Raw genomic sequence first — 16,518 nt, 5'->3', positions numbered from 1 at the left:
AAGAAAGTTGGCATGCATAGCTAGCATTGCAATCAGCAAAGCCCCTGTCAATTGTCCACCAGGACAGAGTTCCCATAGCACACGTCATCTTAGTTTCCAGAGGTGTTTTTGAAATCATGAGGAATGCAGAGAATCCTCGCTTTGTGGACTGGCTCACTTTCTGGATGGAACGGGTGTGCTCAGTGTGTATCTTGGAATCATGCAGAATTCCAGGGAAAGCAAGAAATGAATAGAGCCCTTAGATTCACCTACTGCTGTTCTTCAGACCAGCGCTATTAATTCTAGCTGTGAGGCCTCAGCTGCATCACTCAGTTATCACGTGTGCTGCACATAGGCCCTTAAAATCTGACACTGTTTTTTGCCCTTTTGCTGACCGCCCTCTGGAGTGTATATTGATTTAATGTATCCAAAAAGCTATTCACATTTGAATAATTATGCTCATCGAGCCAAGGGAAAACAGCCACCTGGCTCCCTCCTTTGCCCAAATATGTCTGAGGGGTCTGAAATGAATCCCAATGTTTGAGTGCCATCATTCAGTTCCTCCTTCGTGCCACTTTTAAGGCTCTAGCCTCCCTTCCCACATGGAACACAGAGCTTTCCAGCAGAGGCTGGTGACTCCGATGTCAGTGGGACAGGGAATCTGCTTCAGGTTTCAGTCAGAACTAGTCAGAACTCTAAAGTAGCTATTCAAAGTGCTTTGCCCCTTGGATAGCTCCTTTAGAGTTCTGACTGAAACCTGGAGCAGATTCCCTGCCCCACTAACACCGGAGCCACCAGCCTCCACTGGAGCTTTGTGATCCTGCAACATTGGGGGAGGGGGGTTCTTGGACCATAACTAGAGAGAGGTGGGAACAAATAACTCCATCCCCCTATTTGCATTGCTAATTAGTGGGGAGACATGCAAATAGGGAAAGTTGGAAGCAATTTGCCAACAGGGATGTCAAGGGGCCAAATGTGTGTGTTGTGTTTTCATGTTTTGCTTTGCTTTGCTTTGCTTTGCTTTGCTTTGCTTTGGCAAGGATAGAACAGAGCAAGTAGCACAGTGAAGATCCCAAGGAAAGTGAATAATCAGTTCGAGGTGGAAAATGAGGCTGGAGTCCTAAGCACACTTACCAGGATTTACTATTGAATTCTGTAGAACTTACTTCAGTAAACATGCATAGGCTTGCACTACAAGTCTGTTACTACAGAAAACCTCTAGTGTTAGAGCCTGTTCTGTTCTTTTATTGTCTATTTCGAAGCACCATCCAGTCAAAATTAAGCACTTTCATGGTCAATGTACATGTTAATGCAGTGTGCAGCTGACCCTGTCTTTGTTTTTTACTCGCAAGTAAGCATCTGGGGGCCTGATCTGGTTTAGGACCACCAAGGGCAGGTAGGGGTGGTTTAAACCTTTCCCCCAGCTGCTTGTTTTCTGAAATATTCCCACACCCCACACGGAGGCTAAAAAAGAAAAGAAAAAAGCCTCCATTGGCCACAACACTGCTTTTGCTTCTCCATCTGCACCACCAGCATTGCAGCCTCCTCCTTCTCCTGTTTAACCATTGGCTTGGCAGCGGTCTGCTGGGGATGCTCCACCTGTGGGTGTCCTGTATCGAGCAGGGGGTTGGACTAGAAGGCTCACTCCAAGTCTGAGATTGTGAGTCTTCCTCTGAAGTCCCACTCATCTGCTGATAGATGTTTAGAGGAGGGAGGGAGGGAAGACAAGAGAACAAGAGGGGTACCCAGAGGCATGAAGGGCACACTGAGGGCCCATGCAAACCCAGAATCACCCCTGGAGGACTATATCAGGTGGTGTATTTTAAAATAACCACCTGCTCACCATTGTTCCCCTTGTGTGCATAGGACTGGCTTCCTACCAAGGCAAGCAGAATACCAGTCGAGTGTCTTCTGTCTAAAGCAGCTTTCCCCAACCGGATGCCCTACAGGTGTGTTGAAGCACAGGTGTTTCCCAACGGAGGGCTCCTAGCACTCCCACTCAGAGGGCATTATGCAGCAACTCCATCTTTTCCTCCTTAATGGATTTCTGCAGCATGGAAAAAGACAGGAAAAGTGATGGGGAAACAGGGGAGGGTTAGGAATTAAAGGTGACGTTGTCTGCCCCCTGCCCTACCCCCATAAAATTCCATGCATGAGGCAAAGCGATGGCGCCATAAAAGCCTTGTCTGGAAACACCCTACAGCTCCCATCATTCTCCAGCAGGCATGGCCAGCAAAGCATACCCCAAACAAGGATTCTTAGCTATTTCTAAGCAATATTCTCAAATGTACTCGAGTATTACTACAGCTGCAGACGGCGATAGCTGAAGACAGTTTGGAAGTGGCATCTGTGCTTGTCTCTGTAAATAGGATTTGTGAGCTTTTGTATTTTGTTTCCAAAATCTGCAATAATAATAATCTTTTGTATGGTGTTTTTGAATGTTCACAGCATTTCACATGCACGGTCTTGCTGTAATCTTTACAACAACCCTGTAAGGAAAGACTGCAGCTTAGTGGTAGCCTTGTAAACCTGTGTAAAACGGGTGCAGGACCTCAGGCCCATGGGCCACATCTTGCCTGCTTGGGGCCCTAATACAACCCTCCAGCTTTCACAAGAAGGCCACGCCCCCTTCCCCTGGCTCCGCCCCTTTCCCCCAAACCACCTATTGTTTGGTAGTTTCCCAGTTTTTGTGAATTGTTTGCCCATTCTAAAAGGCTGAAATGCCTCTCCTGAGGCTTCCTTGCTGGCAGGAAGAGCTCTCAGCTACAATATGCTGGTATCTTTGGCATTTTGAGTCCGCTCCTTTTGCCTTTGGTCCAATCTGCCACTGGAATGCGGCCCTGGAGAGCTTCTCCAAAATGGAATTCGACCCTCAGGCTGAAATCGGCCCTGACCCCAGGGTAAAAGGTCCTAGGTTCAATCCCTTAACATTTCCAGGGCAGGCTCAGAAAGCTTCCTGAAAACCACCACCACTCAGCATAGACAGTATTGAGCTAGATAAACTATTGGTCTGACTTGGTATAACATAAGAACATAAGAAGAGCCATGCTGGATGAGGCCAAGGGTCCATCCAGTCCAGCATTCTGTTCACACAGTGGCCAGCCAGCTTCCCACAGGAAACCCACAAGCAGGGCATGAGCACAACAACACCCGCCCACCTCTGTTCCCCACCAACTGGTGCACATAGGCTCACTGCCTCTGGTACTGGAGGTAGCACATAGCCATCGAGACTAGTAGCCATTGATAGCCTTTTCTTCCAGGAATTTGTCCAATCCCCTTTTAAAGCCATCCAAATTGGTGGCCATCACTACATCCTGTGGTAGTGAATTCCATAGTTTAACTCTGCTGTGGGAAGAAGCCTTCCTTTGATCTGTCCTGAATCTCCCACCAATCAGCTTCATAGGGTGACCCCAGGTTCTAGTATTTTGAGAGAGGGAGACAAATGTATAAGGCAGCATCCTGTGTTCCTAAGGAAGGTCAGTATTATTATCCTCATACAGCAGAACGGGTAGACGAAACCCAGCTGGGCGTGGCCTCCTATGGCCACCTAGTTGATTGGATCCAAATTTAGATGTGGGCTGGTGGAAGTGGGCCTCCCTACCCCATCCACCCCACAGCAGCCCCTCTGGCCCCCTGAAAATGCTACACAGAGGGTTCAGGATCACTCCTGAATGGGGTAAGCTGTGGTGTAGGGGGGATCCCCGCAAATCAGGTGAAATACCTTTGGTGAAAGGTGCCCTCTGTCCACAGAAGGTAAATCCTGGATCCAACACAGCGAGTTCATGGCAGAGGCAAGAATCAAATGGGAGAGAGGTTCCTGATTTGCACCTTAGTTGCTTTGCTGCCAAATTAATGTATGTGTGTGCATCATTGAGAGTCACATTGCCTCTCAAACTATTTCCAAATCCCTTAAAAATGACTTTAGCCTCAGATTTTTGCTTAATACAGCAAAGCAAGCAATGTTGGGGAGGAGTGCCTGCCAATCCACATGATATACATTCCCAGCAACAGCTAAGGGGGCTGCGTCATTTTCACCTGACTCGAAACTGAGGTCAGACAGTGTCACATTCAAGCTCTCCCCAGGGCTGATTAGTTGGCGTGAACTGAGATACATGTTAGGTGTCAGCTCAACCGAAATTACACATGGGGCTTGTCACACAGCTATCGAGTATGTGACATTAGCACTAGCGGGTCAAACTTTTGTCAGCACTAGAGGACCATAATCTGGATCTGAGTTAATCCTATAGAACCCACCCAGGTCAAGGTCTGACATCCGTCACATCCTCTGGAGTTCTTATGAAACACTCATCTATCATCGCACAGTATACCTTGAGTCCTCATCTCAAGGTATAATGCGAACAACCCAGTAGCAGATGAGAAGGTATATCCTGGCCCCATTATCAACCAAATGGAAACTGGCCCCTGTGTAAACATATTCCACCTCCTTTTACTGAAATTTTTGTGAACCTCCCAGAGAGCTTCGGCTATTGGGCGGTATAGAAATGAAATAAATAAATAAATAAATAAATGCATAATGCCCCAAGAGTCACCTCTGAAAACATCATGTGAAAATGTTATCAACTCAACAGGGTACTGGAGCAGAATAAGCTAAAGATTTCTGCTCAACAGTCTGGATTAACAATTCCATTAACACACACACACACACACTGCTAGGGGAAGGGAAGAGAGAGGATTCTTTGGCAACTCTCTACATTGACCAGACTTCCAGATTTTCTGAAACATTCTGAAGAGAAGCCAATGTCTGTTCCCTTGTTAAAAAAAAACAGATATGACTTGTTCCTTTGGATCAATATGATGTGCTGCCTAGTCCGGTGCACAAAAGATGCCATTCCTTTAACAATTGTCTTGTCAGAAATTAAAAAACATGGAGCAGGGTTTGAGTTAAGCACTGCTGAGAAATCCGTTGACGTTTTCTGTTCCTTGACAGGGCTTCAGGTCTTGCTGTAGGGAGCTACCAGGGGAAGTCAGTAATAACTTGTCAAGAAGAATCAGCGAATTGCTAATAAAACTATCAGAGTCAGGGCCAGTTACTAATGTACCTAAAAAAGGAAATAAAAATGTGTGTGGAGCACAGATGAAGTATATGGGCTGTAAATTAAGATAACAGTCTAGCCTTGCTAATCTGCACTTCGCTAGACCACACACTTTTTAATGCATGCCAAAAAATGTAGTTTCTCCAATTCACAGCCAACAGTTTTAAACAGCAGATGCTGGAGCAAAGTCTCCAGTTACTGCACTTACATTATTTTTAGAACAAGCAGAACTGTGTTTACCAGGAGACTATTGGTTGTTATCTTAAATAATTAAAACCAAATGAAGGTTGACAAAATAGTGTGGTTCGTCTTGAGTTATTTGCAGTTCTTCCTTTGAAGCGATAGTCTCTCCTTTGCAAAATCTAGCATAACGTTACTATGGATGCTCCATACAGAATTGCAGTTCTTAGAGGTAGATCTCAAGGGAAGAGGAGGAAGCTGAAGACAGAAATGGGGGTAATAAAGATAGAGAAACATCAGTGGAGAAAAGCTTTCAGGGGAAGATTATTGAAAGCATATTACATGTGACTTAAAATTGTTGCCACTGGGATTTCCAAATATTAGTTGCCCTGTATACCACCCTATTATTTATATGCATGTAATGTGATTTGTTTGGGTCTATTTCTGTAGAAAAGCAATCAAACAAACAAACAGCCTTTCCATGATTCAGAACTCAAAATGTGATCAATGGAAGCTACATCTGTACTACAATATTTAAACTTGTTTTTCACTGATTTAACTAATGGATTCCTCCAACAAATTAGGGAGTTGAGAATTTCTAAGGCCCCTCACAAAACTTCAACTCCAAGGGTCCTTTGAAGAGAAGTTATTATATCAATGTATAGTCTCAGTCCAGGACACTGTTAGGTGCACTTAGGTCTGATTGAAAGCCATTCTTTGCTAGCTAACTCTGTGCTGGATTTTGGCTTGAATCTCAAATGAAAACATACCCTTCTTGACATGATTCACCTGGGAGCTTCTTATTTTAGTTAACAAGGAAATTGAAAATCTCCGTCTAATCCTCTCTCTTTTCTGAACATATTGACTAAATAATGTCATTTTTGAATATTTGAATTTGTCTTCGGATAAGTAAAAATGGTTTGACACTCATAAATGACTTTCCCCCCTCCTCCAAAGAATAGGTTTCTGAGGGTGTTCTGCATGGCTGGCCCCAGACATTTTGCTGCCTGAGGTGAGGAACAAGATGGTGTCCCTGCCCCCCCCCACAGTTCTACATACAGAAGCTGACCAGACCAGCTAGTTGAAACTTACTTCAATACTAGTGATGGGATAGAGTCCTCCACCACACCTGAGTGCAACAGGCTAGCTTAGGGTGTACGGGGCAAGATGGGTAGCACGCACAGCTATGTACTCTTAACATCTCACTGTCACTCCCCACCACACAGCATCTGCCACCTGAGGCAGCCACCTCACTTTGCCTAATGGTAGCGCCAGACCTGGTGTTCTACCAGAGATATCTGAGGGTGTTCTGTCTGAGATCTTTGTTTCCCAGCTTTTTTCTTTTCTTTTGGAAGATGCCATGGCAAACACGTTTGCAGTAAAGGTAGATGCTCAGGGTGTTTCTTACATGTGGGGCTTTATACTGGGTTATGTTTAAATCTGTTGGCAATGTGAAAACGAAGCAGTGACAGGCCCAGGAGAATCCCCAGCTGGAGTCCTGCTCAACTCTTTGCTAGTAGTAGACAAGACCACCTCTCTCTGAACACTCCACTTCCTCAGCAACATCATTTCTCAGGTTCAGACTATTTATTGTTCATCTCCTGACCACAGGCCCTAAACAATAACTAGAATGTATATTCACTGGTACATTCCTCCTTTTTATTCCACATTCACATATGGTTTCTAGTATGATGAGAGAGAAGGGGTGGGTGGGGATGTCATGTGTGAAAATGGTCCAGGTTACATTAGGAGAGACATTAACAGATGGCTCAGTATGAAGAACACCTGAAGTACACTGCTATTATGTATTTTGTCACGAAGTATAATTTGTAATGTTTCTGTGTAAAGGAGCAAGACCTAACTGTATAATTTCCATACAGACATGGCTTTATTATACCTAGCATTCATGTAAATAAAAAGCCTTACCTTTATTTAAAAAAAATGTTCTGAGGAAAGACTGTTTTCTTTTTCAGATTACAGCTCAGGTATCTTGAAACTTATATTTAGCATAAAAGTGTAGTTACATATTCCTGAATGTCTGTGAATTGCTCTGAGTTATACCCTCTTCTGAATACCTTGTAAAAAGTGCCATGTGTGCTTTACCTTAAGTTGGGGTTGGGGGGGGTCCTCCAAACTGTGGGAGAATGTCACCCCTTGTTTCCCCAAGAACATTCAGCTAAATGCTTCCCCCAACTCCACAATTCTCTACCCAGTGGAGACTTTTGGGCTCAAGTATAGATCCAGCCCAATATATTTTAATATTGAATGAAGCAATCCCCATGTCTTTGAATTCTCCTGTCTTAGCCCATTGCTTCCTTCATCCATCTGTATGAACAAACAACATAGTTTTATTCAATATTAACTGAGCCAAAATCTCTCATAAAATAATTTCCTGATACATTTTCTGAGAATTTTCTTTTTTCAGAATGCCTCCAGCCCCGCCCAACTCCTGGAGAATTCTTCCCCCAAGGAATTTTTATCAAAATGTCCTCTCCTCACCCCAATTTCACCACCCACAAATAGGGTAGAGAATTTTGGGAAGCCATTTTCACTAAGCCCTGGTTTTACCCTAATTTTGACTCCTTGGCCAAATGGAAGCAGTGGCTGAATGCAATTCCAGTGGGACCATGTAAGCCGCCTTAGGTTCCTTGCAAGAGGAAAAAAGGGTGGGATATAAATGTAGGAGGAGGAGGAGGAGGAGTAATAATACCCAGCATCAACAAAAGGGGGGGAGAAAAAAGCCACGCCATCACCTTCCACCTTGGCACAAGCACAACAGAGTTTAGAAAGTGGTGGTTCTTCCACCATGGACTCCCTTCCCCTGCCCTGATAGGACTGCTTTGCCCATGGCCATTTTGCTTGTTGACTGGTTTCAATATTGATGTTGTTGATTTTATGGGTGCTTTCAGATGAAGGGTTGGATCCAGACTTAGTCATGCTTAACATAGACCCATTCAAATCAGTGGGACTTCAGTCATAAGTCCCACTGACTTCAATAAGTCTACTCTAAACATATTTGATTTGTCCCCCACTCCAAGATCTTCAGCCATACCATCACCAGACATGTTCACTGGAGGGGAAGAGTTATGAAGTTTGGCCTTCGTAGATCCCCAAAGAATTCAGCTCATGCAGTCAAGGAAGAGGAGAAATAGAAAAGAATCTTCTAATCCCATGTCAGCCAATCATTTTGACAAGAGTGCCACAAGTCAAATCCAAGTATAGCACAGAACATACTACAGAGTATATGCACTTTGCCATACCTAAGAAGGTTTTGTTCACTGATCTGGGAAGCAGGAATTAATTCAACCATGATGGCGTGGTAGGCCCCTTCCAACCCTATGATTCTATGAAGGCAAAGAGAAGTACAGGCCTGAAACTATAAGTCTGTTTGCATGTCACAACAACCCATCATAGGTTAATTTACCTGCAGGGGCTATTGCATTGTGACGGGCACTCATGGGCCCCATTTTTGCATGGTCGCCCAACTTGCCATGTTGTGCAAACCCAGGCAGCAGGGGTGGTTTGACACTTAGACAACCATCAAATAACCCTAAAAAAACCCAATGGGTTATTTGAGTGTTGGGCTCACATGACATGACATGTGAAAGCATGGAAAGCCACAGCAAGCCAGGCGCCTGTGGGTGCTATGCAAAAATGATGCCCACATGCACCTGGCACGATACAACAGCCCCTATGGGTAAACTAAGCCATGGTGGGCTGTCAGGTTGTATGAACCAAGTCTATGTCATAGCAAGGCCTGGAAGAAGACCACTGCTCCAACCTAGGGTGGCAACTTATGAATCACCAAGAAAGAGGACACCAATTTGCATAAAATGTGCATATGCTAATTTATATGTATTTAGAAATAATTATTATAATTTAAATAGAAACACAATACATTTCACCATAGTGTGGAAGATGCAAATTTAGAAATAATTGTTATAATTTAAATAGAAATACAATACATTTCACCATAGTGTTGAAGACTGTGACCAGGCGACCTGTATGCCTTGCTCAGTCTGCTGTCCAGGTAATGGGCAACTTCAAGGGCCAGCTCTTCCTTCTGATGGTTCTTCATCTTATACCACACTTGGACAGAGCACCCCTTCAAATACAGGATGCTTTCAAATCAAGAGGACAGTCCTTCAAATAGAGGACTGTCCTTTGTAAAAGTAGATACAAGGCCACTCTATTAGGTGTGTCACAAATTGGCCACTAGTGGGAAAACCCATGTCCAGTGAAAGCAAGAAAAAAGGAGCCATTTAGGAGCTGATCTTGTGCTGTTCAAGAAGTACATGGGAACTTCATATGGGTTATATAATACTGTCCTTTGTTAAATGGTAAAGCATCTATTGTACCTTCTCCAATTGTATTATTCTGTATTCTTCACATGAGACGGATTGCTGTCCTTGGGGAAGATGGGAAGGACCCCATAAAAAAACATAGCTCATTGCCTCAAAAAACACTTAACTTCCATTGCTGCCCTGATATTTGATGCAAGCATTCCCTCCTTGATTAAACATAGGCTGTGCCACAACTCAACCACTGCTGCTACCAGACTGGACTAGCCAGGGAACTGGATGCAAAGAAGCTAGCATTAATGAGTGCAGAAAGTTCAGAGGGAGGAAAACATAACCACACTTAGCAGTAAGAGTGAATTGTTTTGTGGCTTGACTAACTTACTGGGTGGTTTTGCAGAGAAGATCTTCCAGATGTAATTTTGGCATTAATGAATCCATTCAGAAAACATCTGCAGCGTTGCTTAGAAAGCACAACTGAACAGCTGCTGTGTCCATGGTCTTTTTGTCCCACTTTGGTCTTCTTCCTTCAGGAAATGGACTGGGATCTCGCCACTCTCCTCTCAGTGGCCATTAGACTTCAGACACCATCTCAATTTCTTGTCTCACTTCCAGAAATAGGCTGCCCGATGAAATAAAACAATTAGGTCACTTGAGATTTACACAGGGTGGGTGGTGGGAGGTGGAGCACTCTATTAGGCAAACATCCTCAATGTAGCTCCCAGTTTGCAGAGTTCAACTATTGGCCATTTGCTGTCTCTCTCTCTTTTTAATTATTGGAGAATGAAGATACAAGTTCACCATGTCAAATTGCTTAAGAGCACAATCCTATGCATGTTTAGACAGGAAAAAGTCCTACAATTCGCAGCATTCTGGGAGTTGTAGGCCTTTTTCCATCTAAACATGCATAGGATTGTGCCTTAAGAGAGCAATCCTATGCCCCCTAGACAGTGTCTGGGGGACACAGGATATTTCGGTTTCCTGGCTCTGAGCTTGCAGACAGGAAGCCATGCTCCCCTCCTGCCCAGCCAGCATGGAAAGACCATGCTAGCTGCTGCTACGAGCTTGCAAATGCAAGTTCGTAGGGGGTGAAAGGTTTCCTGGGGGTGGGGAGGGGAGGAGACTGGGGACGTGGGGTTATAAGGTATCCCCAGCCTCCTTCCCTCCCCCTCCCTGAAGCCTCTGCTAGACAGGTGAAATTGCCAGTCTCGCTAAAATGCATTGCACCTCCCACTCTGCACTGGATACTCATAAGCCTCCGAGTTTGGAGGCTTGCAAGTATGCAAGGCGCATCCCATAGGACCGTGCCCTAAATGTTGTTTTTCAGGTTTTTATTCTGGGTATGAAGAGAATGCTATGAGAGAAACATTCTCTGCTACGGACAAATGTTTAATTGGCCACCAGCAGATGGAAGCAACTTTCCAATGGTTGAGTGGAGTTTCTTCCCATTTCTCCAAGCGTTACCATTTTTACCTTTAATGAAGTCCCTCTGGTAGTTTACATACAGCACTATGTTACAGCTGGGGTTGTTCCCCTCCCAGAGCAACCAAAGGAAGATCATTTGACTTTTACTTTGAGAATGTTTGGGGTGAGAGTGTGTGGAAATGGCATATCTGTAGTTTTGAACGGGAGTGTTGACCATTGTGCATGTGCGCAAAAATTATTTGCAGTAAACTAAATGTGTTTTGTGTATTTGGCTTCTTCATTCCCCATCCTCCACCCCCATCCCAGGGTTAGTGTGAAATTTGACACCCAATATATTCAAGGGGTTTACCTGCAGATTGGGCTGTTCTTGATAATTACTGTCATGGCCCCAGCCTCAAGCTCAAGAGTCAGAGAACCTGACGAAACAGACCTGGTAATGAACCTGACATGAGTGGTTGGCAGCCTGTGGAACCTGAACCAGGACACTCATGGATGCCTTAAGAACATAAGAAGGGCCATGCCGGATCAGACCAGGGTCTATCTTGTCCAGCATTCTGTTCACACAGTGGCCAACCAGCTGCCTAAGGGAAACCCATAAGCAGGACATGAGTGCAACAGCACCCTCCCGCCCATGTTCCAGAGGAACTGGTGTACATAGGTATACTGCCTCTGATACTGGAGGTAGCCTAGAGCCATCAGGACTAGTATCCACTGACAGCCTTATCCTCCATAAGCCCAATTCTCCTGAAGAGTCAAGAAAATTTTGCTCCATTGTGCCTGCCCGATAGTGCAGGGAGCACATCTGGCAGAAGGCCACAGGATGGAGAAGTGTTCCCCTTCAGGCTGGAGTATGTGGGGTTGGCTCTTTAAGGATCCATACTCTTGAGGCAGGGGATGAAGCTTAGGAAGGGTGGACTGGATGGAGGGACTCGCAAGGCCTCTAGCCCCTGTCATTGCAACTTTCCATGGTGCTGCAACCACTGGCCTGGCTCATTGGTACCTGGTACAGACAAACCGGAACTATTACTTTTGGCAGAAGGTTTCAAGGCCTCAGACTTCCAACAACATCCCCAATAAAAATAGGAAGATTTCAGTGGAAGCAATCCACCAAGCTGCTACTACACACCTCAATGGCGTTTGCACAGGAGTTTGCACCATACAAACTGCACTGAAATTATACAGCAGCAATAGATTTCACCTAGTGGAAGCTAAGTCATCCAAATGAGTAATTCAGTTAAACAAAGCACAGACTTTCTCCTAATGGGCTGAAACTGAAGCTGCCTTTTGCCCCAGTCCAGATAGCTGTGTGTGTAGCTGGATAAAGCACTGGGTATGCAAATGGGCACTAGTCCAAACCAGAGCCCAGATCCAGAAGACACAGTGGGCGGGGCCTAGATTTCCCTTCCCTTTCCTGTGATCAGATCTTTGGTGTTGGTGCTGATGATTTGACAAAATGGCTGACCTGGGAAGTATGGCAAAGGACGTGACACCTGACCAAACACTGATTACAAGGCACAGGTGGGGTTTGAGCCCCAATACACTAAACAACTCCTTTGAACCCACACTTTTCAGGACCAACAGAAACCTATTTCACAGCAATCCCTGCTGCCAGTAAGAAAATGTGTTTAAAAATAACAGTGGGAGGGGAAGGGCACCATGGGGGACACCAAGAAGGGTGTCCAGGAGCACACTGGAGCTCACAGGGGCACCTTGCCTACATAGTGTACACAGTACTGGGCCTACAAGTGCTATTGGCAGCACTGGGAGGAGACCAGCCCTTAGTATGACAACTCCAGTCGTCCCGCATTCTAGCCTAGTTTAGCTGAAATGTCAGAGTTTCGGCCTGGTTGGAAGTCCCCTCCTTCTTTCCTCCACATTTTCTGAAGTTCTGTCAAACAGACTGTTTAAATAATAAAGTGGAACCTTTGGTTTGTCCCTGGTGTCAAGGCATTTTACTCGACTTTCCAAAATAGCCTCTTGTGCATAAATGACACTTTTCCATTGTTTTGATTAAAAATTCCTTTTGCAACACACACACACAACACACCGACTGCATGGGGTGCTACTGACTGGCAACCTGCGATCCCAAGGAACGGCTGGAGTCGGTTTACAAATGAAGGTTGACTGGCGGTTGGACTGGCTTGCTGCTGCTGTCAGGAGCGTGAGAGCAGTTCATTAGTCCTGAACAAAGCTGCGGTGCTTAACTATTCTTCCTTCTGTTTCCCAGCATGGATAACAGCAGCTGCCTTCAAATCTTTTATGAGGAGGAAGGAGGCAGCAGGAAAAGGAACTACTCTATTTATTTATATATATATATATATGATTTATAATTGAGGGGGAAACCCTCTGTGCTAATCATGAAAGGAAAGAACACCTCCAAGCAAATTAATTTAGGGCACAATCCTATGTATGTTTAGACAGAAAAAAGCCCTACAACTCCCAGCATGGGGCATGCTGGGAGTTGTAGGACTTTTCTCTGTCTAAACATGCATGGGATTGCACCTTTAATATTTTAGGGGGGGGGATTAATAGGAACCTGCTTCTCAATTAATTTAGACATAAGGACCACTATCAGAATTGTAGCTGATAAGGATAGCTGAAGGAATGCTCCGAATTCTCCTGAAGTGCCAACAATAAAGGGCTTCATGCTTTCTTTTTAAAATATTGCCTTTAAATCCACATCTTTCTCCCCGCCCCCCATCAGAATAAAATGCAAGGGGTTCCTTCCTCCCTAGTAGTCCCACATCTAAATATGATCTGCTTAGATTCAGAGAAAGAGAACAATGTATAGGATGCCTTCAGATTATTCTTGAGCTGGTCCTTATACTGTCTTCATAGGCTGCTATCCTCCACTTACCTAGGAGTTAGTCCCATTGAACTCCATGGGACTTACTTTTTAGTAGATGTGCATAGGATTGCATTGTTAATATACTATTATATATTAATAATGTGTAAGCAACTTGTAGCCTACAATCAGCCCTAGCCAGTTCAGCCAATAGTAAGGATTCCTGCACTGAGCAGGGAGTTGGACTCGATGGTCTTATAGGCCCCTTCCAACCCTACTATTCTATGATTCTAAGGGATGATGGGAATTATAGTCCAAAAAAATCTAAAGGGCCAGAAGTTGCCCACCTCTGCATATAGGAAGAAGAAATTTCTTTTTTACTAGAAAGTACATTTTCCTCAAAGTTAACATTTAAAAACACAGGGCAGGATCCAATTGTGCCCTTGCGTGGACAGCCAGGTCCGCTGGGCCTGGTGCACACACGGCTGGCTCTGCCAGCCACCGCACATACGCAGGCCCTTACCACTGGTGGCTGCAATGTAGCGCTTCTGGGGCCAAGCCCCCAAATGAGCAGAAACACTCATTTCCCAAAGGGACAGGTCACACCCACCAGGACCAGGGGACTTGGCCACCTACGCAAGGACATGATTCGATCCTGCCCACAGAACAGATAACATTTGAAAACACACAATTAAGACTCCCAAAGAACTCCTTTAAAATTATCCCGTTAAAGAGTTTACCTGCTCATCCATAGCCCTCATATCCTGCCTGAAAGGGGCCTTAAATTCAGGAAGTTACTGCTCTTGTGCTTCCTGTTGCTTCTACTTCTCCATTTTGTCCGATGCTGATTTCATGTGATCTGCTGGGCTGGGAGAGATGCACAGAATCCACTGTGCTTCCTTGTGTATTCAGCTTACATCCAACAGAGCTTCAGCCTTGGGGTTTCTTTAACATCAGGAGGTAGGACTAGGAGTGCTCCAAGGCTCCAAAAAAACCCTTCTCTACATTATATAAAATAAATGTGAAGCCTCATATACAAAAATTAGAAGGTGCAAAGGAAGGCTAGAAGGACCTGATGCAGTAGCAGGAACGGCAGAATTATTGCTCGTGACCACCATGCCGGCTTTCTGGTAGCTTAACAGCAGTTTCTTGGACAGTAAATAGAAACCGGATTTTTAAATGTCTCTAGCATGCATTTGTATGTGAGTGCAACTGAGCCAGCTACTCTCCCACTGCTTGTCCCTTCTTCCAGTCAAAGCCGTCCAAGAGGAAAAGGGATAAGAGAAGACAGGAAGGGCTGAAGCAGTGCAACATACGACTGCATGAGGTAAAAAGCATCTCATGAAAATAGTGAGCCACATGTAAGGATGTTGGAGAAATCCTCCACGGACCCCAACGAGGCCGGATTCTATTGAATCCGGCCCCCCCAGTTCTGCAGGGTGGTCTCCTACCTGCGCCTCCGGGAGGAATCCTCGCTGGCCAGATCCTCCCTGCCAGCCGGCTCCGGAGCGCCAGCGATACGGCAGTGATACGGCCGCCATACAATATTGCTGGCTGGGCGGATTGACTGAGGACACAAATGGCATCCAGGATGCCATTTGCAGCCATATAGGCCTTAGTTTAAGGTAAATGCAGCCGTAAATGGCTGCATTTACCTTAAACTAAGGGCTTTATGGCCGCAAACGGCGTCCCGGATGCCATTTGGTCCATAGTCAGTAGTCCCCTTCAGCCAGTGATATGGCATCTCGCGGAGCAGAGCTGGCTGAAGAGGATTCCAGGGGGGAGGAACGGATCGCCTCCCCCTCCCCCCTCCCCTGCCCCCCCCCGAACGGCAGGTAAGCGTTCCGCCCATCCCTAGCCACATGGGAAGGGGGAGGGGGTGAAGCACTGGTCTGCCTGGAAACTGGTCAGGAAGGAAGGTACCATAGTGAACATCCATGTTAAAATTTCTCCCACATGTTTTTCGACCATTCTCATGCAGTTTGATAGAAAATAAATTGCTTTCAAAAAGAAATTCAAAGGAGAAGAAAATTTCAGAAAAAATCACATGGGTTGGGGCTGGGGTTCACCCTTCTTATGAGCTGGCCAAGGAGTGTGTGTGAGCATCCTCTCTTTCGCTGTACAATCATATCTCTGGCAGCTTGTAGCTTCCATGGCTTCCCACGGTTCCATTAAAGCCCAGGGGAAGACATCCTGAGGTAATTCCTCCCACTCCCTTTTCAAATCAGGAAGTGCAGGCAACCTGGGAGGCTGCAGAACAGTGGAGAGAAAGAAAGAAAAAACACACACATCACCCTCGGCCACCTCACAGTGATTAAGCTCAAAAACACCACCAAAATGAATTAAAAATAAGCTATAAATGTCCTGTGAATGAGGCAGAAAAATGGAAGCCTCTCTAATGAGGGAAGAAAACGTTCAGGAAATTGGAGGACAAATTTGGCTCAGCTCTAGCTCCACCTCTTCCCTGGAGCTGGATTCAACATCGCCCCCCTCACACCTGCATTGTAGAGGATGCAAAATGGGGGCCAGCTGCCCGCACAGTTGATGCTGTTGCCACTTACAGTGGCAGTGCAAAAAAGCAAAAACCCTTAGGAAAATAGAAGGTAGTCGTGCTACAACCCCTACCACTCGTGATCCCTACCTATGAGAAACCGTTGGAGAATTTCTCCTCCTCCCACTGAAGAAATTTGGTAATATTGTTGCCCCAATTTCTCTGCCCAAAAATAGGGCGAAGAATTTTGAGGGGCCATTTGTGCCCAGCTCAGATCCACATCATTGGCAGCCACTGTTGCATCCG

The 16,518-nt window shown here is 45.3% G+C and overlaps 1 long non-coding RNA gene across 1 annotated transcript; it reads right to left on the bottom strand.

Annotated features, from left to right (window-relative positions):
• Positions 1–5,097: 5,097 nt before the first annotated feature.
• Positions 5,098–14,610, bottom strand: LOC146349533 (uncharacterized). Its single transcript, XR_014789011.1, has 3 exons — positions 14,462–14,610; positions 9,897–10,133; positions 5,098–5,471 (listed from the first exon to the last, which is right to left on the bottom strand). It is a non-coding gene; the product is annotated as an uncharacterized LOC146349533 (long non-coding RNA).
• Between the last annotated feature and the right edge of the window lie 1,908 nt (positions 14,611–16,518).

The sequence above is a fragment of the Heloderma suspectum genome, chromosome 3 (genome assembly GCF_057233095.1).
Source record: "Heloderma suspectum isolate Gila_16-S chromosome 3, 16-S_ref, whole genome shotgun sequence".
Lineage (NCBI taxonomy): Eukaryota > Metazoa > Chordata > Lepidosauria > Squamata > Helodermatidae > Heloderma > Heloderma suspectum.
This window is presented reverse-complemented; position numbering and strand designations above follow the sequence as displayed.